Source organism: Bos indicus x Bos taurus, chromosome 1 (genome assembly GCF_003369695.1).
Source record: "Bos indicus x Bos taurus breed Angus x Brahman F1 hybrid chromosome 1, Bos_hybrid_MaternalHap_v2.0, whole genome shotgun sequence".
In the NCBI taxonomy this organism is placed as follows: Eukaryota; Metazoa; Chordata; class Mammalia; order Artiodactyla; family Bovidae; genus Bos; species Bos indicus x Bos taurus.
In genome coordinates, this window is record NC_040076.1 from 153,296,855 (window position 1) to 153,321,921 (window position 25,067).

General features: G+C 47.7%; 1 protein-coding gene and 1 non-coding gene across 2 annotated transcripts in view; both read left to right on the forward strand.

Moving 5' to 3' along the window:
• PLCL2 (phospholipase C like 2) overlaps positions 1–25,067 on the forward strand; it is a 211,260-nt gene that overhangs the window by 63,354 nt on the left and 122,839 nt on the right. The gene's annotated exons all lie outside the window — the stretch shown is intronic.
• Positions 10,292–10,398, forward strand: LOC113899839. The gene has a single exon (XR_003513015.1). It is a non-coding gene; the product is annotated as a U6 spliceosomal RNA (small nuclear RNA).

A 25,067-nucleotide genomic window follows, 5' to 3' on the forward strand; every position in this document is an offset into this window, starting at 1 on the left:
TCCGGAAAGTCAGACAAAGCCGGCAACCAGCCCGTACCTGACTGTGTGATTTAAGGGCTGCGAGGTCCGCACTCAGCCAGGGCTTGGTGGCCTGCGTTTTCCTCACACGTGCTTCAGCTCCCCTCTCACTGTGGCCGATTTTTAAAGCTGCTTCCTTCTCAAATTCACACTGACGGGACCGTACGGATCAAACAAAAGGCAGAAGAGCCGGGCCACAGGCTCAGTCTCTGACAGGGAATGCTGTACTTGCATTACGTTTGGATAATGAGTTATGGTTTTCTATTGGGTTTTTCTTAATAAAGCAATAATTACTTCATGAAAAATTGGTCTGAAGGTGGCCATTGATGTGTAATTTTATGTTTCACATTAAAATTTACTTGTCTTACATCATTTTTAGTATTTCTTTCAAGCATAACTGCCTAGATAATGCAATTATGTTAACTCATGGCTAAATGTATTTTTATTCATTACATGACTGGAGTGAATGACAAATTTCTTGCCAAAAGCATTGCTTTGCTTATACTGGACAAACAATTAATCATGTTTGGATCTGCTTTTTTAAACAAAGTTTTGATGATACTGTAAAGCTTCTTGATAATTAGAATAAGGTGAACTATTGCTGTACTGCATAAGGTGCCCGTTAATGCATTTTAAAGGACTATGGAATAATAATTAGGACTTAGAACTATAGTCAACTTTCAGTGATCACTTCAAAGATGACTGCTAACAGAGGGAAGAAGAGGTGTTACAGAAAATAAGAAGCGTTGGAAAGAAATACAGGAGACCTGGCCGTCCTCAGCCTCTCTCTCCAGACCTAATGTTTCATCTATGGCCGCAGGGGCCTGGCCCGTAGAAGGGGAACCGCAGCCTCAGATCAGGGATCCACTTTAGAGGACAGCGCACTCGCCGTTTTTTTTCTCCTACCCAGCAGATTCCGATCGGCCCTTGTCAGAATGCACATCTGTCTGGACCCCAGAAACAGGCACTCGTTGTTCCGTAATGCAGAGGTACATTTAGAAGCATTTACTGAGGCTGACCCCAGGGTCGGGCGTGGCTGGATGCCTCCTAGGAAACGTGGGGAACGGGAGATGGCTTCCAGGCCCTTCTCCCTGGCCCTCTTTTCCTTCTGTTACTGTCTCACCCAGGCATGAGTATTCTCTGTTTGAGGACCTATATTCAGTTTATGGCTTTCAAGAAAGGGAGACAGCTAACACCATTGCTCTAAAGATTAGAGAGAAAGAATCCAGAAATGTGAGGACCGTGTGTACAAGCGTTTGAGGGATGATATTAGCCCTGTCTCTAACTTATTCAGTGTAAAAAGCTTGTGGGTAGCTAGCTAGCTAGCTATATAGTTTGTTTGAATCATCTGACCTTGTCTCTGTCTAAATATAGACATTTCAGGAATACAGCCAATCCATGCTTTCTGCTCTGGCCTCCTGAAAATCAACCAAAGCCCATATGTGCTTGTATGGTAGAAGTGTGCGTCTCTGTACAGACAGGACGTCGGGTGAAGGGTGGTCACACACTCTTTGTGGTCATGTCTTCTTTTAGGGCAGTAGTCTGATGGCTGTTGGAGTCTGGATAGATTCAAACTCTCAATGTTTATAGTCTTCCAGAGTTGCTAGATCTGTTGATTCAGAAACAAATGTAAATCTTTAACCTGTGGATTTTTATTTGTCAATGCTTAGAGAGGTCTGTTGGTTGAATTTATTTCAGAGAAGGTCACAGGCTTGAGCTCTGCACCCAGGACTTAGCTTTGCAGATTCCATGATGGCATTGTACTGCCTCCAAAGAGATGGTCTCCAGGGGGCCGTGTTCAAAGATGGCATCCTCTCAGCCCACAGGTATCTGTGAGTGTCTGATGTGTTGGGTGCACACCAGGAAATAAGACAAAGCATAAACATGTGAGTAAATGGGAAAACCATCAGATAAGGCCCACGCATTGTTAAAATTGAGTGAAGCCATCAAAAGATAGTTATTTCTGGAATGAAATCAATAAAGATGGATTAGGCCTCAGCGGGACAAGAATGGTGGTAGAATGGTGGAGCGTCCGAACGCACGAAGGCCCAGGATGTCATTGCATTCACATTACACAGAGTATCGGGGACCGTTTACATTGGAGCGATGTTTTCATGATTTCCACCCTGCTTCCCTGCAAAGTGGCATATTTCAGAAAACCTCAGGAAAATGTTTGCTCGCAGACATTGTAGAGGAACAAGGAACTGCAGGGCGGCGGGGAGCTGACGGTACACCTGGGCCTGCAGGCAGTGAGTGGCACCTGAGTCCTTTGCTCTAAAGAAAAGGATTCATGCTATCTAAGCAGGAAATTCTGTGTTTGAGACTCGCAAAACCCCAAGTGAGCGGGATTTGAGGGAAACCAGAGAGGGTAGGAAAGGACTCAGTAAATGAGAGGGAACATCTGGATTACTTTCCTGTGCGAAGGACCCAGGCATGCCCCCTCCCCCAGCCTCGGGGGTGGGGGGGGTCGGGGGAGGAGAGGGCCCCTCCCCCGGGACCATCGCCTCCTGCCCCCGTTGTCCCCCCCGGCCTCCCCTCACCTTCCAGGGCTTTCTCTGGACGGGCTTTCCTTGCAGCCCTCAAGCACGCCTGCCTTGCTCACACCACACACCAGCCCTTTCTGTGGGGCGGCAGCCTCTGTGTGCTTCCCTCCTTGTCACATTTATGACAAAAGGCGTCTGCTCTCTGCTCTCACAGTCTCTCTTCCTGTGTCCCCCCCACAGCTGGGTCATCCCGTGTTTGCTTTTGCAGAGGCTGCAACTAAGTTTCCCTAATTCAGTTCTTATAATAAAATAGGTCTCCGGGTGAGGCCGGCACACCTTTGAATACTGGCTCAGAACCCAGCAAAATGTTCGAAATACAGACTTGTCACACTGTAACTCAGTAAAGAATCCGCCTGCCATGCAGGAGACCCGGCTTCAGTCCCTGGGTGTGAAGATCCCCTGGAGGAGGGCATGGCAACCCACTGCAGCATTCTTGCCTGGAGAATCCCATGGACAGAGGAGCCTGGTGGGCTACAGTCCACGGGGTTGCAAAGAGTCGGACGCAACTGAGCGACTGGGCTCACCTGGCTCACAGAAATTGTGTTTCTGCTTCCCCCGTGGATTGTGAGTCCCTTTAAGAGCAAACCTGTTCTTCACTTTTTAGCCGTGATGTTTCGCAAAGTATGTCGTCAAATAGAAAGCTTGTCACATGGAATCTCAAAGAAGCGAGGGTGATGGGAAATAGTGGAGCACCTGGGTTCCCAGGATGAAACCAACGGTTGTGTGAAGAGCTGCTTTCCAAAATCTGACTAGGTTACTGACCCTGGGCCCCCAGTCCATGGACCAGTCCACCCCTGGGTGGGAAGCCTCCTGTGAGAGCCTGCAGGGGAGATGCCGCGGCCCCTGTACACACGCCTGCGAGCAGACGCTCAGTGGTTCGTGGGGGAACGTGGCTCTTTCCTCTCTTTAGAGAAGCGGGGTTCTTACCACATCAGGATGTGGAAGGGCTTCCCTGCGGCTGGGATGTGAGAGGAGGAGAGGGCCGCCGGGTGGAAGGGTCCACAGTCTTCCTGGTGCAGTTTCCGCTGGTCGACCAGGAAGCCCGCCCCAGGAGCGGGGCGTGTCCCCCACCTGGGGCCCCGGGGCCTCCGTCTGCCCCCCGCCTTCCCTGGTGCTTTCCTGGCCCGGCAGGGCCCGCTCACTGCGCTATAACACGCGCCCCCTGCACTCTGCTCGGTGGTCCTGTTCTCTTTCTCAGGGACCCTTTTCTCCCCACTTCCATATTCGTTTTCAGTGTTTTCACTGCTTCCTCTCCTATTTTCAGTCCGTGGGGTCGCACGGAGTCAGACACCACCGAGGGACTTCCCTCTCTTTCCCTTTCTCCTGTTTTCACCAGCTGTCTTCCTCCTTTGCCTTTTTTTCTGCCCCGTTTTATCCCATGCCTGCCCTCCACCTCCTCAAAAGCAAGGAATAAAAGAAACAGCGTTCCCAGAACTTGGGAAAGAGCGATGTTATCAGATGACAATCCAGGTCACCGGGGCGCCTCCTCTTAAGACAGGGAGAGGAGTTTGTGACAGTGTCGCAGGCCACGTGTTAAAAACGGCGGCGGTCCTGGGCCGGCGCGCCTTCCTACCTTGGTCGTCATGGCGCTTCCCGGGCGTGTGCACAGAAGGATGAGCTCAGAGATGGAGTGCCGGCCAGTGCGCACTGCGCACGAGGCTCTGATGGCTTTTGGGCTGCCTTGGCCCTGAGCGTTTCCCCTGATTTCCGGTTCATGCCCTTCGCTGCCTCCTTTTAAACGGTATCCTTGGTGCTTTTCTTTATAATCCTCGAATGACTTTGATAAATGGCCATCTTGACATGTGATATTTTAATAAAATACTGGCTGAGTAATACACCTGCCCTTGTTGAGGTCAGACACTTCATTTGGGGAGAGTTGATTCTCTGAGTCTGAGTGAGTGGGAAACTGTGAGCGGGCTCACCCTCTGTGCCAGCTGTCAGATGCCTCCCGTGCCAAGTCGCCCCTGGGGGTTGCTCTGGGGGTTGTCAGAGCTGCCCAAGAGAAGTGATTCCTGGGAGGCGAGGACGTCAGCCTGTACTGAGAGCCCTTGAGCTTGGGGGAAGGTTGAACAGCATTGTAGGTAAAGATTTATTCTCAGTTGCTGATACTAATAGCATTGCTGTTTTCCTGATTTTACAAACAATGCGTATTTACTATAGAAAAAATCACAGTAGAGAGATTTACTAAAGAAAGTGAAAATAACCCAGTTTCTTACTATCTCTTTTTTTGTGTGTATTCATCTATGTTTTTATATATTAATTAAAAAAACAAACCCATGTAGCACAGATACGTGGGCTTCCCAGGTGGCCCAGCAGTGAGAAAATGCCTGTCAGTGCAGGAGATGTAGGAGTTGTGGGTTCCGTCCCTGGGTTGGGAAGATTCCCTGGAGAAGGAAATGCAACCCACTCCAGTTTTTTTGCCTGGAGAATCCCATGGGTCGAGGAGCCTGACATGCTACAGTCCATGAGCAAAGAGTCAGTTGCAAAGAGTCGGACATGACTGAGTGACTGAGTGCACGCATACACGCAGGCACACACACACACACACCTGTCCATGTAATTGGTGTGTAGCTCATCATTGTTTAATGGTTGCATAGTGTTTTATTGTAAGATTATAACATAATTTTCTAACCAGCTACATTTATGTTGTTCCCACTATTTTTAGCATTATAAAATAGAGAATGTTTGAATTAAAGTCTCTTCTGGGGAGCTTGGATGGGACAGCAGGCTCAGCCGCCTTTTGGATCTGTGGGTGCTTCTCCAGTGTGGAGCGGAGCTTGTTGAACTCTTGCCATACTCAGGTTGGTTTTGATCATATCGATGGTTTCCTGCCATCCCATGTGGCTTTCTGTGGCAGACGAGTGCAGACAGCGGTCAGGGGCACGCCTGCTGCACTCAGGGTGCTGGAACCCAAACCCCTTTTATTCACCGTGCTATCTGAGTGACTTGGTGCCCGTCCTGTCGCCTTGTCAGGGCTTGGCTTCCTGATTTGTGAGTGGGGATGGTAATCCTGGCATTACAGGGCTTCAGTGAGGGCTCAGCAAAGTAGTGAGCGCAGAGTGCTTAGTGTGGTGCCTCACGCGTGCTGAGCACCCGTTCACGTTAGCTGTCCTTCCTACGAAGATCGCCGTCCAGGCGGATGTCCGCCGCTCATGCCCGCCTCTCAGTGTCTTCCAGTAGCGGGCTCAGGTGGCGCTTCGGTGATCCGGCCGAAAACCTTGGTGCCCTCGACACCACGTGTGTCTACCCAAAACAGGCATGGTTGGATGGCATCACCGACTCAGTAGACATGAGTCTGAGCAAACTCTGGGCGACGGTGAAGGACAGGGAAGCCTGGCGTGCCCTGGTCCACAGGGTCACAAAGAGTCAGACACGACCGAGTGACTGAACAACACAAAATAGGTTTGTTGAAGTCTTAAGCCCCCCATGCCTTAGACTGTGACTGTGTTTGGAGGTAGGGTTTTAAAAGAGCTGGTTAAGGTTAAGTGAGGTGATTGCTATGGGCTCCAATTTCAGTAGGACTGCTGTCCCTATGAGGGGAGCCCACGTGACAGCAGAGAGGGCACACGGTGTCCCGAGGACAAGGAGGGAGGCCACAGGTCAGCACCTCGGCCTCAGCCTGCCAGCTCCCTGAGCCGTGAGAAAAGGAATCGGTGGTGTCTGAGCCGCAGGCTGCAGCGCTTGTTACGGTGGTCCAGGCAAACCCACGCAGCAGCTCTCCTCCTGCGTCCCCCACTCAGTCCATTAGAGAAGCCCGCTCCCCGCGCCCCTCCAGAGCACGTCGGCCTCTGACCACTTGTCCCCGTCACTGCCTTCACCTGGGTCCCAGCCCGCACGTCTCCAGCCTGGCTTGTCCCAGCAGCCGGAGGGTGTGGTCAGGCACACCCCAGCACTCATTTCCCTTACGTTCAGCTCATGCAGAATCATGTCAAAGCTCTGGTTTCTCCAGTGGTCATGTATGGATTTGAGAGCTGGACTATAAAGAAAGCTGAGTGCCGAAGAATTGATGCCTTTGAACTGTGGTGTTGGAGAAGACTCTTGAGAGTCCCTTGGATTGCAAGGAGATCCAACCAGTCCATCTTAAAGGAGATCAGTCCTGGGTGTTCATTGGAAGGACTGATGCTGAAGCTGAAACTCCAGTACTTTGGCCACCTGACGGGAAGAACTGACTCATTTGAAAAGACTCTGATGCTGGGAGGGATTGGGGGCAGGAGGAGAAGGGAACGACAGAGCATGGCTGGATGGCATCACCGACTTGATGGACATGAGTTTGAGTAAACTCTGGGATTTGGTGATGGACAGGGAGGCCTGGCGTGCTACAGTCCATGGGGTCACAAAGAGTCTTACACGACTGAGCGACTGAACTGAACTGAATGCAGAATCAGAGCTCAAATCCACAATGTGGTCCAGCAGTGATCTGGACCAGCCTTTCCTCCAGCGATTCTCCAGCTCCATCTCCTCAGCACCCTGTGCTCCCAGCCCCTGCTGCTCCTGCCGCAGGCACGGCTGTGCTCCCCTCGGCCTGGAGCACCCCTCTTGCAGACGTCCGGGTGCACAGCCGCACCTCCTTCAAGTCTTGGCTCAGACACCTTCTTCTCAGTGAGGCTCTTACCAGCATTTGTCTGTCCCCTACCTGTGGCCTCCTGTTCCCCTGTCTTGTTTTATTTTTCTCCATCATACTCATAATCATCTCACTGCTGTGTAGTGGGCTCATATTTTTAAGTATTGTGCTGTGGTTGTTGAACATCTCCTGGGTTCACCACTCAGAGGTTGTAACTGTGGGCACCGAGAAGAGCTCCTCAGTCCTGGGTCAGGGTGCCCAGCGGGGCCTCCCGGGCACACAGTTGCTGAACAGCTGCGTGCATCAGAGCGCTCACACAGACGAAGGCTTTCCGGCCCCGACCACAGCCTTGCACGCTGGGCGCGTGGTCCGGCTTCCTGCGTGGGAGGGGCCTTTCTGACCCTGACTGTTTCCGCCCCCGCATCCTGCTCCCTCCTGCCCTCACCCTGGACCCCTTGGTTGGCAGTGGGCATCCCCGGGGAGCAGGGACCCCCTGCAGGTCAGGACCCCTGCAAGCAGAGGGGCCTCTGGGGGGATGAAGTGATGGAGAGCGAGGCCGGGATGCAGCAGGGTTTGGGCAGAGGGTGAAGTAGGAGAGCTTCCCCGGAAGCTCCGGGCGCCAAATGTTGCTCGTCTGGCTTCTAAGTGGGGCCTGGAGTGGCAGGACGTGGGGAGCGGAGTGGAGGCGGCCCTGAGCCCTGTGCCAGCCCCGGCTTCCTGGCTCTCGGGTCCCAGGGGCCTGGGGTGGCCCAGCTGGGGGTGTCTGGACCTCGCTCCTCTCTACCTGCCCTTGATTGAGGAAGAAGAGCAAAGAAAAAGCTAAAATCTTATTTTTAAAAATGAATTCAGTTTATTTCTGTTTGGTTTACTTCATGGATTTCAGAGCGCTTTGCCCAGTTGAAAAGTTTTCTTTATCTGTCGGGCTGTGCCGGGTGTCCGTTGCCACACGCAGGGTCTAGTGCTCTAAATCAGGGACCCCCTGCACTGCGGGTGTGGGGATCTTAGCCCCTGAGCCACCGGGAAAGACCCTCCGCAGCGTTTGTGTGGCCTGCATACAGTATTTTAGCCACGCCGAGGGTCAGATAGGCCTGTCTGGGTCGCTCTGAGATCCTAAGCACTGTGTACCTTGGGAGAGAATGGATGAGGAGCTGCAGACAGATGACTTCCCCGGAAGCTCCGGGCGTAACATGTTGCTCATCTCGCATCTAAGTGGGGACTGGGGTGGCCGTTTACTTTGGATTCCGTAGTCCTCTCTACGGTTCACCGAAGAGCCCGAATAGGTAATCAGTCCTGTCATAGGTAAATGGATTTCACATTTCTTCTTAGGCTATAACTCTTAAAAAGGATTAATAGGGTTTTTTTTCCCCTTCTGCCTCTTAATCAGATAATAATCAGGTAGTCTTTCTTTTATATTTTTTTCCCACATAGGAGGAGTAAGTGAATGAACATAAGATTCAAGATTTTTTCTTACCAGTCACCCTTGTTTGCAGTGGGAGCTCAGACAAAATTGCTAGAATAGCAGCAAATAAAGTTTTCCTGAAACGGTCACCTTCACGGGATTGGACTGCTTACCAGTGAGCTCCTTAGAAGAAGGGATGGCGCCTTTGTCTCTGGAAGCGCACAGAGCAAGTGAGGCTGACGGCGTAACAGCTTGTACTGAGCCAGGCAGGAGGCAGGGGCCGCCTGCAAAGTCTTCCGATGGCCTCATCTCACCTGTCTGGTGCCTCTGCCCTTTGGAAGGGCAATTCAGTGCATCCATGGGGAAGAAGTGCTTTAAAAAGCACAGTATCCTCTGCTTTTCAGTAGTCTTGATTCCTTTTATTTTATCATTCCAAATAATTATTATAAAAATTCACTCCCACTTAAAGTGTGAAGCATCTTTGCCACCAAAATGTTCCATTACTGCTGTGATTGGAAAGATTTAAACAGCCTCCAGACCCCCGCCCTGCTACTGTCGGAGAGCCCTTTCACTCCGTTCTCATCGGAAAATTCTAATCAGTAAATTAATTGCCAGTCAAGGGTATTTCTCCAGTTAGAAAAATTCATTTCTTAAAATTTAGCGTTTAAGAGAAGGTTAATATGAAAGCCAATTATGGTTAGTATGATACCAATGATTGTTTCCTGTTCATTATTGTTTTTGAAATGGCTCATTTGATTCATTAAGGATTACTTGTTTGGATGAATAAAGAAAAACATGTACTTTAATTGTCCTGCTTTCTAAATCATCCAGCATGCATTTATATAGAATTTTCAGCCTTTTTTTTTTTTATAAAAATAGAAGCATTTTGGGCCTTCCCTGGCAGTCCGGTGGTTAACACTCACTGCTTCCAATACAGAATGCACAGGCTCAGTCCCTGGTTGGGGAACTAAGATCCTGTGTGTCGTGCAGCGAGACACAGAAAGAAAAAAAGAAAAAAGAAAATAAATAAAATATTAATTTTTTAAAAAAAGCATTTTGACTCATACATGAATGTTCATAGCAGCTTTATTCATAATACTCAAAAAGTGAAAACAACCCAAATATTCATTAGTAGATGAATGGATAAATAAAATGGATTCATCCATACCATGGAGTGTTGCTTAACAATGAAAAAAAACATGAAGTAGTGGTACATGCTATATGTAGATGAACATTGAAAACGTTATATGTTAAGTGAAAGAAGCCAGTTACAAAAGGCTGCATACTTAGGATTCCAGAGGGCACGTCACCTGATTCTCAGCTGTTGCCATCTTTGAAAGCCTTGCGTTTCTGTTTTGCACTGGACCCCCAGATTATCTAGTTAGTCCTGCTGATACGTTACTTTGGGTTCAAGCCTTTAATTACTCTGGAATCTGTGTGTGTGTCACTTGTGTTAAGAAGAAACTTATTTTTTATTTTGTGCTTTTTGCAAATGGAAAACCAGTTATTACAGCACTGTTTGTTGAGTAGTTAATCCTCTTTCCATGATTTAGAATGCCACTTTTATTATATTTTGAATTCCCTTGTATTCATCAGATTGTCTCTCAAGTATATGTTCTTGTGTATGAATCTGGTCATCAATTCCTGCACCAGTATCGTGCTGTTTTAATCACTATGTATTCACAATGGGTTATATATGTGTGTGTGTGTGTGTGTGTGTGTGTATATAGTAGTAGGGTAAGACGTGTTCTTTCTTTTTAAGATTGCCTTGTGCTTGCTTTGGTAGCACATATTCTAAGGTTGGAATGATACAGAGAAGATTAGCATGGTCCCTGAGCAAAGATGACATGCAAATCTGTGAAGCATTTCATATTTTTCTTAACATTAAAAAAAAAAAAGATTGCCTCAACTATCTTGTATGTTTATTCATTTGCTTTAATTATTTGTATCAGCATGTCAGATTTCTTGTAAATTCCATTTGGTATTTTTTTAAGGATTTTATTAAATTTATAAATAATTTGGGGGAAAGTTAAAGTCTCTATGGGTTTCCCTGGTGGCTCAGCTGGTGAAGAATCCGCCTGCAATGCGGGAGACCTGGGTTCAGTCCCTGGGTTGGGAAGATTCCCTGGAGAAAGGAACGGCTACCCACTCCAGTATTCTGGCCTTATGGGGTTGAAGAGCTGGACATGACTGAGAGACTCTCACTTTCAAAGTCTCTGTACTATTGAGTCTTCCCACCCAGGGACAAGCTACGTCTCTGTTTTAATTCTCTATATCCTTTAGTAACGTTTTATTTTCTTCGCAACAGTCTTGTATGTCAGGCATTTTCACATGGGCTTATTTCTAAGTCTTTCTAATTGATTTGCTAATGTACACAAAAGATAATAATTTCTGTCTTTGAGCTTGTATTTGGCATCCTTGCTGGCTAGCATCTTCATAGATCTCAAAGTTTGCTGGTTGGTTCTCTTGCCTCTCCATGCAGACATTTAAAAGATCTGCAGATAAAGACGGTTGTGTGTCTTTTTTTCACTGGTGTATATCTTACATGGGGGCTCCCAGGTGGCTCACTGGTAAAGAAACTGCATGCTAATACAGAAGACACAGGTTCAGTTCCTAGGTAAGCAAGATCCCCTGGAGAAGGAAATGGCAACCCATTCCAGTGTTATTGCCTGGGAATCCCATGGACAGAGGAGCCTGCTGTGCTATAGTTCATGGGGTCACAAAGACTCAGACAGGACATAGCAACTAAGCAATAACAACAGCATATATTGTTCTTTTTCCTGTGATGCTGCCTTGGCCAGTACAAGTCATATTCTTCAACTGGGATGCTTCCAGCATTTCATCATTAAATAAAAAGTTTACCATTATTTTTTTGTAAATTCCTCTTTTCAGGCTAAGGAAAATTTCTGTTTCTGGTTTGTTAAGAGTCTTACCATGAATGTGTTTTGCATTTTATCAAATCTTTTCTCTGTAATAATTAACAAATTTCATGATTTTTCTCTTGTATTTTATTAATACAGTAATTATCTTCACAGAATTTTCTCTTACAAAACCACCATTGTATTTCTGGAATAAATTTGGCCTGTTCTTGATAAATTGACTAACCAGTATTTTATTTAGGGCTTTTGAACCTTTGTTTATAAGTGTGAACAATCTGTTGTTTTTGTTCTGGGTTGGTACCGTCTGGCTTGAGTATCAGGGTCATGTTAACCCATTCAGTACATGGAGCAGGGCCCCTGTCTCTCCCCGCAATTAATGATCCTGTCCAAAGTGTCAAGAGTCCTGAATCTAAGAAAATTTCTGCTAGATTCAGAGAAGCAGCTGAGTGGCCTTCTGTTTTTCCCTTAAGAGCCTGAATAGTTTATATAATATAAAATTTACCTATTATTTGAAAGTTTGCTATAATTCACCTAAAATGACTTGAGTTTGGTTCCTTTTCAAAGGCTAGATCTTTGACTACCTTTTTGATTTTTTCTAGAATATTGATCTCAATGGTTTTCTTCTTTCTGAGCTAATTGTAATAGTCATATTTTTTTAGAAAATTGTTTTTTTCATTTATTTCTAATTTATTCATATTAAATTGATTACATTTTTCTGGATTTAAAAAATAATAGTTATGTAGTTGTTGCTCAGTCACTAAGTCATGTCCAACTTTTTGCCACCCCATGGACTGCAGCACGCCAGGATTCCCTGTCCTTCACTATCTCCCAGAGTTTGCTCAGACTCATGTCTATTAAGTCAGTGAGGCCATCCAACCATCTCGTCCTGTCTCGTCCCCTTCTCCTCCTGCCTGCAATCTTTCTCAGCATCAGGGTCTTTTCCAATGAGTCAGCTCTTCACATCAGGTGGCCAAAGTATTGGAGCTTCGGCTTCCGCATCAGTCCTTCTAATAAATATTCAGGGTTGATTCCTTTAGGATTGACTGATTTGCTCTCCTTTCAAAGTAGTTATATTCTTTTTCTTTTTAAAACTCATTTTGACAAAGATTTGTTTAATTTGACCTTGAAAATTAGCAAGTTTGGGGCTTACTGATCAATTCTACTGTTTTTTGTTTATTTTCTTTGGATTCTGGTTTCTCATTCTTCCTCTCTGTCACTTTTATTAACTGCCCTTTCCTATGTTTATTTTGTTTGTCTTTCTCTAGTTTTTTGGATTGAAAATTTAGGCCACTTCCTTCTTTACTGAAGTATAGTTGATTTATGGTGTTGTATCAGTTTCTGGTGTATAGCAAAATGATGCATATATATTTTTAAAGTTTTATATATATGTACACCCTTTTCTGATTTTTTATTATAGTTTATCACATGATACTGAACATAGTGCCCTGTGTTGCAGTGAATTCTCGCTGTCCAGCTGTTCTGTGTATAGTGGTGTGTATCTGTTAATCCCAAACTCCTAATTTGTCCCTCCGCCTTTCCCGTGTGGTTATCTGTAAGTTTGTTTTCTGTGTCTGTGGGTTCGTTTCTCTCTTGTATATGTGTTCACTTGTATTATTTTGTAGATTGCACATTTGGGAGGTATCATACAGTATTCGTGTTTCTCTGTCTGGCTTCCTTCACTTAGTGTGACAGTCTCTGGATCCACCCATGTTGCTGTGAATGGCAGTGTCTCACTTTTTGTGTGGCCACTCCTGTGTGTGTGTGTGTGTGTGTGTAAGAGATCTTCCTTATCCCCTTATCCAGTCATCTGTGATGGACATTTAGATTGCTTCCATGTCCTAGACACTGTAAGTAGTGCTGCTATAAACATGTGTGTTTTTGAATTCGGGCTTTCTCTGGCTATATGCCCAGGAGTGGGATTGCAGGGTCATATGGTGGCTCTATTTTTATTTTTTAGGGAACCTCCATACTGTTCTCTATACTCAGTGCACCAATTTATGTTCCTACCAACAGTGTGGGAAGGTCCCCTTTCCTCCACACCCTCTACAGCATTTACTGTTTGTAGACTTTTGATGCTGTCATTCTGACTGGTGTGAGGGGTGCCTCACTGGAGTTTGTTCTGCATTTCTCTAGTAATTAGCAATGTGGAGCATCTTTTCACATGCCTGTTTTGGCCACTTATTTTTATTATTCTTATTTTCTAAACAGGGAGTTAAGACAAAATTTTCCTAGTATTACTTTTCCAGCAGCTTGATGGTTTTATGGTTCATTTTTAAGCAGTACTGTTTTGATTTTTTTCCTCTAACCTGGAGGTTGTTTGCAAGCATGTTTTAGAATTTCTACATGTATAGGATTCTTTTGGTTATACAAATTCTGTAAGATCATTTGGCCTGGATGTTTTCTGTGTTGAGAATGGTTTTGAGTGCTCCTTTGTGGTCTAATTCAGAATCATTTCTGTGAAGATAATAAAGACCAACACTTGTAAATGTTTATTCAGATGCTCTTGTCCCTAGTTTTCTGTCCTTGATTGATGGTTTCTGAGAAAACTATGGTAAAAGTCTTTCCATGATTACTACTTTGTGAATCAAATATACTGGTATTCAAAGTTATGAACAATTTTGCAAAAATAAAAAAGTAAAAATGGACACATTTATAAACATAATCTCAGCCCAGCCGTGGTGCCTGCCTTATGCTAAGGAAGTGAGCAAGCACTACATAGATGGGGCTGGGTCTCCACACGAAGACAACCTAAGGAGTTAATGGCACAGAAACATTGTTCATCATCTTAAGACAAAGAATCTGTTCCAGCTCTCTTAGGAATCTCTCTAACCTCACAGAATACTCAGAGGTGTAGTCTAGTAAATTTTTCTACATAATTTATAATAATGAAAAATCAGAAATAAAAATCCAATGGTAACTGTTAAATAATTTAAGACCTATTATGTGAGCTTTTAAAATCATATTCTTTAAAAGACTATTAAGTAGATAATCAACAAGGACCCTATGTATACCAAGGGAAGTCTATCAACAGTCTGTAATAACCTATTTGGGAAAAGTATCCAAAGGTGAATAGATACATGTGTATGTGTGACTGAAAAAGATTCTGTGTACCTACAACCCATACAGAATTGTAATCAATGTTACTCCAATAAAAAGTAGAAATTAGTTTAATTTAAAAAAGGAGGGGACATATGTATACCTATGGCTGATTCATGTTGATGTATGGCAGAGACCAACATAATACTGTAAATTATCCTCCAATTAAAGATAAATTAACCCCAAAAAAGAGGTAGTGGAAACATTTTTTAAGATTATGGGGTTATTATTCCTGTTAATTTAATAAATCAACATATAAAATAGTATATGTTATGATCACCTTTTAAGAAAAACAGTACAGGTGCATTAAATACATGCCTAGAATAAAAGCTTTGTCTCTTAAATGATGATATCATTTCATTTTATTCTTTATGTTTGTTTTTTCAAAAATTTTCCAATGATGATTTATGTAATAATAAGATATGTACCTTTGGAAGCATCTTTTGTCACATAATTACTTTTGTCTAGAACGTATGTAACCCAGGATCCGGTGAGTGCTAAAATTTAATAGTGAAATGCCTAGTTATAAAGCCAGAAGTGCTTTAAATGATTATGGCAGATTTAATCTAAAATATACTCCATGAAGTTTAAAATAGTATCAAGTGGGCAGAGTAGAAAGACTGATGCATTTTGTGTTGGTGAATGCAGGCGGGGAATAGGTGTCCCAATCTGCTGTTGGGTGCGGTGGTAGGCAACTTGTGATGGCCAGTTCAACATCTGTTAACATCCTGAGTATTTCTAGTCCTTGACTCAAAAAGTTCTCTGCTATGAATTAGTTCTGCAGCAGCTTTTATAAAAGTACTAAAAGATTGCACTGTTTATAAGAGTGAAAAAATCTGAAGAAAAACATCCTAACATCCATTAGTATGTACCTGCATGCTCAGTCACTTCCTGTCCACCTCTTTGTGACCCTATGGGCTGCTGCTCGCCAGGCTCCTCTGTCCATGGGATTCTCCAGGCAAGAACACTGGAGTGGGTTGCCACGCCCTCCTCCAGGGGATCTTTCCGACCCAGGGATTGAACCCGAGTCTTTTACGTCTCCGGCACTGGCAGGTGGATTCTTTACCACTAGTGCTACCTGGGAAGCCCAACTGGCCAAATAGATTGTCTTTTATCCAAGCAAGGGCATACTATACAAGCCTCAAAAAAGAGAGGGGAGCTTTATGGATAATGACATAAAAAATGTCAAAGATGCATTTTTAAGTGAATGAAAGAAGTTGCAAAACACTATGTATAGTATAACCGCATTTTTGTAAAGAATGGGATGTATATGTACACGTTTACACACATACATATTTGTAAGCATCAAAATATTTTCCAATAAATACGTATGAAATAGTTAACTTACCTGTGAGCCAAGGGTAGAACCTGGGTGACTTCGTGTATTACTATAATTTTGGATTATTATAATCTTACAATAAACACGAGTTACTTTAGCAGATTTTTAACTTAATGAATTTTGATTTATTTTTATTTTGGTTGCTGCTTGCTGGCTTTCTCTGACTGCAGTGAGCACAGGGAGGTGCCCTCCAGGTGCAGTGGGAGGGCTTCTCACTGCGGCGTCTCCTCTTGGCGTGGAGTGCAGGCTGCAGGCACGTGGACCTCAGTGGTCGTGGCGCCTGGGCTCCATTGCTTGGCAGCACGTGGGGTCTTCCCAGGCCAGGGATTGAATGCACCTCCTTGGCGGGTACATTCTTATCTCCTGTACCACCAGGGGAGTCCTCAGCAAATTTTGATAAAAAGAAATTTTAAAAGGTAAAAAAAAAAAAGAAATGCTGTCACTGTAATCAGATACTTCTTCTGAATTTCCTTTCTGTGTTTGGTGATGTACCCAGCAGTGTGATAAGCATATAAAATAGGACGACTGCCCTGGAAGAGCTTGACCTCAAATTCTCTTTTTCACATGTATACAGCATTCATGTAATTATTTTTAATGGGTAGTAATATGATACTTCATTTGCTACAAGTCACATAATTACAATTCAGTAATTTAATATTTTGATTTTAAAAATTGAGATGTAATTGGTATATGACATGTTAGTTTCAGATGTACAATGTAATGACTCAGTATTCATATACATTGCAGAGTAATCATCATAGTAAGTTATCTACAACTATTTGCCACCATGTATAACAATTTGAAAGTGAAGTCGCTCAGTCGTGTCCGACTCTTTTCGACCCCATGGACTGTAGCCTACCAGGCTCCTCTGTCCATGGGATTTTCCAGGCAATAGTCCTGGAGTGGATTGCCATTTCCTTCTCCAATAACAATTTGAATTACTGGAGTGGGTTGCCATTTCCTTTCTTAGGGGCTCTTCCCAACCCAGGGATTGAAGCTGGGTCTCCTGCATTCGGGTGGATTCTTTACCATCTGAGCCACCAGGGAAGATGGCCACCATTAACAGTTTGATAATTTCTTATTCAATGAGCTAGTGCTAATTTCATGGATGTTTATCTTCTGTGAGATAATTTCAAGGTGGATATTTAACTTGTCTGAGAAAGGAATTTATTAGTGCAGACTTTTGAAAACTCCGTAGGAGTTCCTATACAACATAATAAACTTAGAATGTCTGCATCATTGTATTTTTCATAGGAGACTCAGAAGTATTTTTGTTATTTATGATGGGTCACGAGTATCAGGTAAAGTTAAAAAGATTAGTGCAAATATTTAAATTTTGAGTTGGTTTTTCATGTTCATTTAATGTAACTGGTGAACTTTAAAATATCCATTAATTGTACAGTATTAAACTATAATTTTCATTTAGTGGACTTATATTTCTTGAGAAGTTCCGTTAGTTATCCCTTCCTTAAATGCCTAGCTACCATAAAATTTTAACTAGAAGCCAAGCTTTGAAAAGGAGCAATAAACCATTAATTGTAGGTTATTATGAAGCTGGATTTTAAAGCAGTGTTTATAGAAATGTCACATCAATACAGCTTCCATACTCTGCTTTATTTCTCCTTTTATTTCTCATATCTGTGCTTTGTGCACAGGCAATGTGGGTGCGATGTTGAAAATAAAACTGTAATAAATTGTAAACAGAAGCAAAAGGAACAAAAAGTAATTTTGCCCGCAATGTACTGCCTGAAATTTAGTTGGGAAATTAAGTCATTATTTTCTTTAGCATCATTGGCAGATACTTGAAATCAGTGACATTTGGAATGATTGAGCTAAATTCCTGATCTGATGATTATAAAGACGAAAAAAATAGTTCATGGCCTGAGGCAGTGATGCCAAACTCTTTTGGTATGAAAAGCAGTCACTGTGGGTAATTTTGCAAGATTTCCACTTTTAAAGTCATGCATTCCTTTTTGTCTTACTCTGTGGCACACCTGTTATCTCTAACTAAGGTGGAAGTTTGGGGTAAGTATTTAGTACTGTCCAGGACGCATGCCTGTGTCAGGAGCGATGGTGAAAGCATGGTTTGGGAGCTCCCCAGGTGGTGTGTCGTTCCCTGTAGCCTTGGGTAGACCTTTCCCCGCAACTCCGCGCTCCTTCTGTTGGATTAGATCATCCCTTGCGTTCCGTTTTCCACTCCCAGAGCCTGACCTCGACGTGAAGCCTCGTAGGCACCTCGCCATCCCTGGCTCTGTACGTGAATGTCGCCTGTCCTCCCGTCTAGCTGCAGAGAGGAGCTGCCCCCGCGCTCCAGCAATCCCCCTGCGCCCGGGGGCATTGCCCTCACCGCGGAGCTGTGGCTGCCGGCTCACCCACACCGGCTCCAGGCTCCTCTTCACCCCTCTGCCCCCGGCCCCACACCTCTCTGCGTCCATCATAATATCTGTGCCTTCTGAGCTCTCTTCTCCAGCTGTCTCCCTGCCTCCCCGAGCTGAGTTCCTTCCACCGCCCGCCAGGCCACTTTTTTCTTCTGTCGTGGAAAGCCCCAGGCTCATTATTTCTCGCTTCGGCCTCCGCGCGGCGCTATGCTGCGGACATGCCCCTCACGAGAACGTTCTTCCTCCTGTTGTCCGCGCGTTGACCACGGTAGTTCTTCTCCTGCGTGATGGCTGGTTCCTCCACCGGCGCTGCGGGTTGCTGCCCCTTCTCTGTCTGGTGGTGCGCGCTCATCACTGCTCTGCCCCCGGTGCATGCCCTCCCCCGCCCAGAGCTCTCAGGGCAGAGGCACCCCTCCCACCCTGACGCGCTCTCGGCCTGTCCGGCCCAGGGGCTCGCCCTCACCCGGCTGCCAGCGCTGCACCCCCCTGCGCTCCGGACTTCTCACCGGGTGTTCCCCTCCAGCGCTCTGTCCAGATTGAGGACCCGTGATTCTTTGGCTAAAAAGAATCATGTTCTCCAAGAAGCTAGTTAACTCGTAAACATCTTTGTTTCAGCAGAGCACTCTGATCATTCTGCTCTCTGTGAAGGACAGCACCTTAACTAGCGGGTTCGCGGAGCAGTGCAGACCTCTCTGACATCAGCCCCCAGGGTTACCCTCCTCGGCTGTGAGCTGTCCCCAGCCCAGAGCCAGCCGAGCTCCCATAGCTCCTCTCCAGGGTCACTGCCGTCTGATGGCGCTTCCTGGACGCCCCCGGAGTCAAGCCGCTCATCATCCAGCCGTCCCTTCTTCACTGTGATTCTGCTCTTGGCTCCTTTTCTGAAGCCTTTCCATTTTATACCGTTTCTTAAGCACATTTTAGTTGTATTTTCCCAACTGTGCTTTTAGCTTCTTGAGGGTAGGAACACGTTTCATGCCCTCCCCTCTGGTGACCACTGTTAGACAAAGTCTCAGTAACTACTCACTTATTGACTGATTGTTGGGCATCATAGCGTAGAACTTCAGGCAATCCAGTCGTCTGTAGTCAATAAAATACCAGAAGTTTCTGCTAGTTAATGTGCCAGGGGCTTAACATTCTTGGGGTAAAGAACTGTTTTCTAGCTGGAATACTTGTCATCAGAGCGTCTGCCTCCTTGTTTCAGGGGAGAGCCTGCCTTTTGTCTTGGGGTCACCTTCTAACATTTACAGCAGAAACCCCTCTCCTGCTGTAGGTGCTGTAGTCACAGAAGGCGGATGCCGGAAGGGGCCTTAGCGGGAGTCTTGGCAGAAGTTTCTCTCTCACAAGTGAAGCCAGCAGAAGTTTGGGGACAGCTTCTACCACTCGCAGATGTCGGGGCTGGGACTGGAAGCTTGTGTTCTCAGATCAGATCCAGAGCCCTCTCCGCTGCACGTCTGCGCGTGTTCCGCTCCTTCCTGCGTTTGTGCAGCACACCGGCGTGTGTCAGTGCCCGCAGAGCGCATGGAAGGCGACAGAGAACGAGTAGAGACTGCCGGCCCACGTGGAGGTGCGCGGGACAGGCGGTGGAGGAAGCGCTTTTCGTCCGCGTTGTTTTCAGAAGGACGGGGTTTGAGGAGGCTTTAGGCCGAGGGGCGGCACCAGGAGGGGGACGTCTGCAGATGTGGGTGCAGGGCGCCCCTTTGAAGGTGTGTGAGGGCCACGGGGTCCGAGCGCAGGCGGGGGTGGTGGAGCCTCAGGGCAGACAGGGTGGCGTTTCCAACCAGACTGGCCTCGCAGGGGCACTGGAGCCTAGGTCTGTGTGCCCACCCGGCGCCTCTCCTCTCTGGTGTGGGTGGTGAGGCCTTTGGCTGAGAGGAGGGTGTGGAGAGTGGGTGAAGCTCCCTGGGGGCGCACGTGCTGACCGCTGGGCAGGAGAGAGGGGGCAGGACGCAAGCCTGAGCTGCCCTCATGGATGCCCACGGAGGACCCCCAGCGGGTGGCCAGGGCTTTGCTGGGCGGGCGTCTGGCCTCCCGAGGCGGCTGTGTCCCGGTGCCCAGGGTCGGCTCCCGTGGGGAGGAGCCCGGGGCTACGAGCGTGGTGAGTGGCGCTGGTGCAGGGCTGGTCCGAGGTCTGCGGTCCTGGGCTGGCCCCGGGCTCCGGGCTCCGGGCCCCGGGCCTTGGGTAGACAGCAGCGGTGCTGACTGAGTAGGTCCTTCCCCTTTTGCAGCAGTTGATCTAGAAGGAATAGAAGAGTCGACCGAAGGAGAGGAAGAGACGGGGTGTGAGTGAAGCCGCCGTATTTGGAAGGGATTTGCTCTGAACTGTGTGGCCAGTTGACTCGTCTCCGGGTGGAGCCCGAGGCCAGTAGGGATGTGCTCTAGAGGGGGTCCGCTCAGGGCGCGCGTCTCCGTTAGAGGGGGCCCGGTCAGGGCGCGGGGGTCTCCTTTAGAAGGGGTCCGCTCAGGGCACCCGTCTCCGCTAGAGCGGCCTGGTCAGGGCGCGCCCCCGTGGTACGTGCCTGGGACCAGCATTGGGTCCTCTGGGTGCTCACTGCTGTCCGCAGCAGCGTTGTCTAGGATCCAGCCCTCCCAGGACCTTCCGCGTTGGATCGTTCTTCAGTATGAATCGTTCATACTTTATAATAATTTTAATAAGCTCATTGTAAATAATCAGTGCAGAGAGTTAACGGCGTGATCTACTTGCTGATCTGTTCATAACCCTCGCCCTGCCCTCTGGCATTGCCTGCTACTGATCCCAGTCGACATTGTGAAGTTTCATGCAGTGAAATGCACATGTGAAGAGAGCAAAAGCAATTAAAACTGCTTGGAAAAAAATAAAACCAGGAGCAGTTAACACCTAAAGGATTTACTGGGACCTTTCTAAGCCGAAGAAACTGTGAAGAAGAGCTTCAAAAAGCAGTGCCTCAGAGCAAATATTAAAATCTCCTTCTTCTTGATTCCTAAAGATAATTGGATCTAGTGGTAAAAAGTAAAGAATGTATGTGTGTGTGATCACATGGGTACATGTTTGTATGTACACACATCTAAGTATTTGAGGCAATATATCTTACCAGACTTTGAAAAAAGAAACAGGCCATCCTAGTCATGACGATGAAAAAATGGCCTGAGAGAAGGGGAAGCTGTGTATTATTAGTTCATGAATAGATAATAAAATGGCAGGTTCAAATCCTATGCCAGCAACCTGTATATACCTAAGTACAGTGTGTCTGACTCTATGTTAAATTAATTTTTTTATTAATCATTTATTTGCCTTCTTGACTGAATTCTTTGAAAGTAGAGAGCAGTCTGATTTAACTGTGTCTCCAGCCTGTTCTCATAAAAGTGATCAAGTGAACCTGGATTCTAGGCTCCAAGGCCTGCATCACATATAGGGCAGGGGACCTGTTACTCCGCTTTATATTCTAATGCCTAGCACTGTGCTCAAACGTTGTTAGTCAACGAAAGTGTTTTGACATAAAGAACAAAAAAGCTTTAATATTTAAATTTACCCAGATGTAGTGAATGAATATTTTTAACTGTATCAAGTATTGGCAATTTCTGTATCTGTTACGTATTTTTAAATCATGTTTAAGATAATGAAAGGGGGGGAAGTGAGTCTAGAGAGTGTCGTTTCTGAAAACACTGAGGACCCTCCAGTGCGATCAGAAGGAGTCCCGAGGGAGTGAGGAGGGGCACGACCCAGCTGCTCCCGCTGCCGTCCGTGTTCCGTGGGGCCTGGGGCCACGACCCAGCTGCTCCTGCTGCCGTCCGTGTTCCGTGGGGCCTGGGGCCGGTGAGGTTCATAGGCCCATCACCCTGTGCGCTCTTCTTTAGGGCCGAATCTCTGCCCCTGAGCTGGACACTTGGGCAGTCTCTAGCACTTACCTAGTGTCTCTAGGAGCTTAGAGTCCAGTGGGAGACAGGCACGCATCGTGGAATGAGACTATAAATATAAAATGATGATGACAGGTATCGAACAGGCGAGGTCCGTGGGACCGAGACAGTTCATCATAAGAGAGTTGGACTTAACTCCGGAGATCCAGGAAGTGACCATTGTTTTGAAATCTGAAGACAGACCAGGAGTTACACTAGGCAGAGCTGGAGGAGGAGGAGGAGGTTTGCAGGCCGAGGAGGAGCCCAGGCCAGGCCCGTGGACTGCAGGTGGGAGGTGTCGGGGTGGGGGTGAGCCTGGGCCCTGCCAGCCCCCAGGGCCTCTTTAAGGCACGTCACCTCTGTCAGAGACGGAGGGAAACGGTGAGGAGTCGCGAGCAGGCGGTGTCCAGACTGTGTCCATGGCCGTGGGGGCCAGCCCTGCTGTCTGGAGACAGAGTCGGCCTGCAGGGGAGGGCAGGGGCGGCCTGGAGCTGGACTTGAAGGATGGGGAAGGATGGCTGGGTCCGAGACTCTCCTGGGCTTCCAGCCCAGGAGAGCGCGGTGTTCGCTGAGGAGCGTGCGTCGTTGCGGGACCAGCTGGCCCCATCCTGGGGCTAAAGGACCCTTAGACCACCGGGAAGAAGTGTCTGGAAGCAGCTGCACATGCAGGTCAGCTGTGTGGCCTCGGGCACCGCGGCTCTCGTCCCCAGATGGGGGTCCCCCGACCCCCAGTTCCCACGGGACTCTGCACCTCTCGCTGCTGCCGCCGCTGAGAGCTCCTGTTTGGGGTCGCAGTTCTCTTTTGGAGCCTTGCGTTGTTTCCTCAGCGAGATCTAGATCCAGAAGTCCTGGCCAAGTAGCACTAAGATGTAATTGTCTTGGAAGATGCAGTTACGTCTCACTTTGCCTAACACAGAAAAGAGGCTTATGGAGCAGTCTTGAGAGCTGTCCTGCTGGGACCCCCCCGTGTGTGGGGAGGGGGAAAGGGCGGGGTCTGCAGTGGGGCGCCCTCCTGGCTCCTGGGGCAGCCACTGCCATCCAGCCCGGGTCACAGACCTCTAATGGGGGAGGTCTGCTCACGCAGAGGAGGGGCGCTTGCCTCAGGAGATCGGGCTGGTCAGGGGTCTGCGTGTGGAGGAGAATCAACCTGGGCTCTTAAGAGTGCTGCCTCCTTCCACGTCTCCAGGGACAAAACGTCCCGAGCCTCAGGTCACACCAGGGCAGAGCGAGGGGGATGGACTGGGTGGTCATGCAGACTTTCACGGGGCTGTTGGAGGCAGGCCCCGGGGGTCCTGTGGCCGCCCCTGAGTAATGAGGGGGGAAGGTCCCCGGGGGTCCTGTGGCCGCCCCTGAGTAATGAGGGGGGAAGGTCCCTGGGGGTCCTGTGGCCGCCCCTGAGTAATGAGGGGAGATGGAGGCCGGGATTTGCTCCCTCCATCCAGGCATCGCTCAGTGCACAGCCACCCAGATTTCAGTCCCTCGCTCTCAGTGCATTCGGCTCCTTGGCAGTATCCCGTATGCAGGATGCCGGCCGCTCACTGGGAGCTTTCATTCCAATTGTTCTGGACCCTGGTGAAGACCAGACTCCCAGGTCCTGGAGGCCGGCAGACGTGGCTCCCTGGACTGTCCACACTGGTGGGAATGTCCGAGAGGCCTGGGTTGGGGGGGGGATTGTCAGAGGGGCTTCTCCACCATGTGAGGCTCCGACAACAGGCCTGTTCTGGAGTCCATGGAGCTTCCCCCATCACTGGGGATGGGGTGGCTGGAGGCTGCGCCCATAACTGAGGGGCTGGAGACTGGCTGAGCAATGACCAGGGTGACCGATGGGGAAAAGGAAGCCTGTGAACGGAGGTGCTCTGAGTGAGCGAGACAGGCTCTTACAGGCACCATGCCCTGGGCCAGGGGCCGCAGGCTTCTTCCAGACCCCACGCTAGAAGGAAAGCCACCACCAGCCCCAGAGGGCCGGCTCTCCCTGGTCCAGGGCGGGGTGGCTCAGCTGCTGCAGGTGGGCTGGAGTGCCCGTGCCTCTCAGCGCCTCAGGCCCATCTTAGAATGAGCTGGTGGGGGAGGCCACTGGAGCCCCTCTGCCAAGGTGGTTCCATCCCAGACTGGAGTGGGAGGAGCCAGCTGGGCCTGTCACACAGCTGGGGAGGAACCGGTGGTTGTGAAAGAGGCCACGATTGTGTTAGTGAGGGTTCTGCACAGAAACTAGAGAGCCTCGTGATGAAGGTGGAAGAGGAGACTGAAAATGCTGGCTTAAAACTCAGCATTCAGAAACTAAGATCATGGCATCCGGTCCCATCACTTCATGGCAAACAGATGGGGAAACAGTGGAAACAGTGGCTGACTTTATTTTTGGGGGCTCCAAAATCACTGTGGATGGTGACTGCAGCCATGAAATTAAAAGATGCTTGCTCCTTGGAAGAAAAGCTCTGACAAACCTAGACAGCATATTAAAAAGCAGAGACATCACTTTGCTGACAAAGGTCCGTCTAGTCAAAGCTGTGGTTTTTCCAGGAGTCATGTATGGATGTGAGAGTTGGACTATAAAGAAAGCTGAGCACCGAAGAATTGATGCTTTTGAACTGTGGTGTTGGAGAAGACTCTTGAGAGTCCCTTGGACTGCAAGGAGATCCAACCAGTCCATTCTGAAGGAGATCAGCCCTGGGATTTCTTTGGAGGGAATGATGCTGAAGCTGAAACTCCAGTACTTTGGCCACCTGATGGGAAGAACTGACTCATTGGAAAAAACCCTGATGCTGGGAGGGATTGGGGGCAGGAGGAGAAGGGGATGATAGAGGATGAGATGGTTGGATGGTATCATTGACTCTATGGATATGAGTTTGAGCAAGGTCCGGGAGATAATGGAGGACAGGGAAGCCTGGTGAACTGCAGTCCATGGGATCGCAAAGAGTCCGACGTGATTTAGTGACTGAACAACCCAGAGGAACAGGACCATTAGGTCATGTATGTAAGAGAGAGAG